This window comes from Tiliqua scincoides, chromosome 4 (genome assembly GCF_035046505.1).
Source record: "Tiliqua scincoides isolate rTilSci1 chromosome 4, rTilSci1.hap2, whole genome shotgun sequence".
NCBI classification, from domain to species: domain Eukaryota; kingdom Metazoa; phylum Chordata; class Lepidosauria; order Squamata; family Scincidae; genus Tiliqua; species Tiliqua scincoides.
In genome coordinates this window covers 91850580-91853688 of record NC_089824.1, presented here as the reverse complement: position 1 = coordinate 91853688, position 3109 = coordinate 91850580, and the positions used below count along the sequence as shown (strand labels likewise).

General features: G+C 46.9%; 1 pseudogene; it reads left to right on the top strand.

Moving 5' to 3' along the window:
- The first annotated feature begins 2107 nt into the window (after window positions 1-2107).
- Window positions 2108-2224, top strand: LOC136649883 (5S ribosomal RNA; annotated as a pseudogene).
- Window positions 2225-3109: the final 885 nt, after the last annotated feature.

Below are 3109 nucleotides of genomic sequence, written 5' to 3'. Positions count from 1 at the left end.
TTTTAGCAAGGCCTGCCAAGATTTTGGACTGACAATCAGCCTGAAGAAAACACAGGTCATGGTTCAGGATGTGGACTCACCTCCCTGCATTACAATCTCTGCGCATGAACTGGAGGTTGTCCATGACTTTGTGTACCTTGGCTCAACGATCTCCGACACTCATTCTCTCGATACCGAGCTAAACAAGCACATCGGTAAAGCAGCTACCACGTTTTCCAGACTCACAAAGAGAGTCTGGTCCAACAAGAAGCTGACGGAACATACCAAGATCCAGGTCTACAGAGCTTGTGTCCTGAGTACACTTCTGTACTGCAGCGAGTCATGGACTCTTCGCTCACAACAGGAGAGGAAACTGAGCGCTTTCCACATGCGCTGCCTCCGACGCATCCTCGGCATCACCTGGCAGGACAAAGTTCCAAACAACACAGTCCTGGAACGTGCTGGAATCCCTAGCATGTATTCACTGCTGAAACAGAGACGCCTGCGTTGGCTCGGTCATGTCGTGAGAATGGATGATGGCCGGATCCCAAAGGATCTCCTCTATGGAGAACTCGTGCAAGGAAAGCGCCCTACAGGTAGACCACAGCTGCGATACAAGGACATCTGCAAGAGGGATCTGAAGGCCTTAGGGATGGACCTCAACAAGTGGGAAACCCTGGCCTCTGAGCGGCCCGCTTGGAGGCAGGCTGTGCAGCATGGCCTTTCCCAGTTTGAAGAGACACTTTGCCAACAGTCTGAGGCTAAGAGGCAAAGAAGGAAGGCCCATAGCCAGGGAGACAGAGCAGGGACAGACTGCACTTGCTCCCGGTGTGGAAGGGATTGTCACTCCCGGATTGGCCTTTTCAGCCACACTAGACGCTGTGCCAGAACCACCTTTCAGAGCGCGATACCATAGTCTTTCGAGACTGAAGGTTGCCAATACAATGTATCCTTACAGAGTTGGTCTGCTGCTGCCTGACTCTGTAATTACTGCACTCACTGTTATTTCTGTAGAATGGCATGTTTTCTAATTTTATTGGTGAATTTATTTTGTTTTTGTTTTCAACAATATTTTATTAAGCCGTCATGAATAGCAAAATCTTACTACAGTAGTAGCCCAATCCTATCAAATAACTTTTTCCAATGCAGCTGCGCCACCAGCATGTGCGCTATATCTGGGGGGTGAGGAGTCCTGGAGGTCTCCTCTGGGTAAGAAAACTTTTCTTCCTTTGCCCTGGGATAAGCTTCAGCCACCTGCATAGATCTACTCAGGCCTGTGCTGGCAAGTCCAAGTGGACCTGGGAAGGCAAATCGAGACTGGGGAGTGGGGTAAGGCTGCTGCCAATACTGTCCCCTTCCCAGCTTTGATCCACCTACCCCCCCCCCTCTCCCACCTGGTATTGGAGGACACAAATTGACCATGGTACACTGCTACAGTCACTTGCCTCATGTAGTGGCAGCCCAGCTGCACAAAACACGCATTTGCATTATGCTGCTGGAACACTAATATATTTGTTCAGGCAGAATAAGGCCCTCATGAGATTGTCATTGAGCCAAGACTTACCTGTATTCCATCAAAAGCCCACCTGGACTGATGCAGATGGTGTATATGCAACCATTCAAAGGGAAATGACTAACTTCTTCAGTCTTTATGTTCTCTGTGATTTTGTACCCAGTTGTTGGGAAACGGATGTGTGTAGTAGGCAAGGAAGTATTGTTGTAGTATATAGGAGAGCTGGAAGCACTTCTCTTCATGTGTCTACAGACCCAACTCCAGGTGGAATCAAACAGTTGTCAGGGCTGACAGGTTTGCTTTTAACCACATAAATGGCAGCCAAATTGAGAGACCCCACTGGATTGGATCTGTGGCAGGGGGCTTTATAATGGTTTCAACGCTGATCTGGAAAACCAATAGGAGTTCTTTTTTTCCTTGTTAAATAGCACATATGGGAGGATTCAAATAGGAAGCATGGTGGGAAGGTAGAATTAAAGCTCCCTGCCATAGATGCAATTCAGTGGGGAAGGGTGGGAACACATTGAACTGGCTGCTATTTACTCGGTTGAAAAACGTACTATTTTAGTGCTACTAATTGGCTTAACACCATGTTTAGTTTAGCCCTAAGAATAAGGGCACAGATGTTACCCTGCACATGCCTGATCTCTTCTGATCTCGGAAGCTAAGCAGGGTCAGGCCTGGTTAGTACTTGGATGGGAGACCGCCTGGGAATACCGGGTGCTGTAGGCTTATACCATAGTCTTTCGAGACTGAAGATTGCCAACCAAGGGCTTGGGTTTGGAGAGGGAGCTATTCATTAAAAATCTCTATATGCTGCCTCTTCCACAGCAAGACAGCATCAAGGCAGCTCACAGCTGTTTAAAAACAAACAACCCAATACAAATCATTAAAGAAAAATAACCAAAGCAAGCAACAAAACAAATGGCAGCGAGCAAGCAAAAGAACAAGTGAAAACACAGGAACTCTCAGCATCCTTACAAGATCATTTTATGGACACAGTGCTACACACATGGGCTGCCGCTTTCTCATATTTGATGCCACAGCAGCCAAGACCAAAGAAATATAAGCCACAGGAACAGATAGAAAGCTTTGTATATAAAGCTTTGTAGAATGGGTTGCAGGCCCAAAGCAGAAGTTCCTCAGCCCCTTTTTTCTGTTGAAAGGGACTGCCTCCTTTTCAAAAATGCCTCAGACCTACAGAGATTAATGGATTTCCATGTAATTGGTTTCACAGCTGTCCTGGGCAGTGTTTCTCAAACTGTGGGTCAGGACCCACTAGGTGGGACACGAACCAATTTCAGGTGGGTCCCCATTCATTTCAATATTTTATTTTTAATATATTAGACTTGATGCTATCATGGTATGTGAGATGCTACCATGGTATATGACTGTAGTTGGGGAAATGTTACAGACCTGTAGTTTTAACAAGCTGCTATGTACCGTATTTTTCGCTCCATAAGACGCACCTGACCATAAGACGCACCTAGTTTTTAGAGGAGGAAAACTTACTTTTAAAGTAAGCCTGTCCTCCCCCTGTGGCGCCTGTGCAAATGAGGACCTTGCCTCCGGTGCGGACCTTGCCCCCAGTATTCGCACCATAAGACGCACACACTT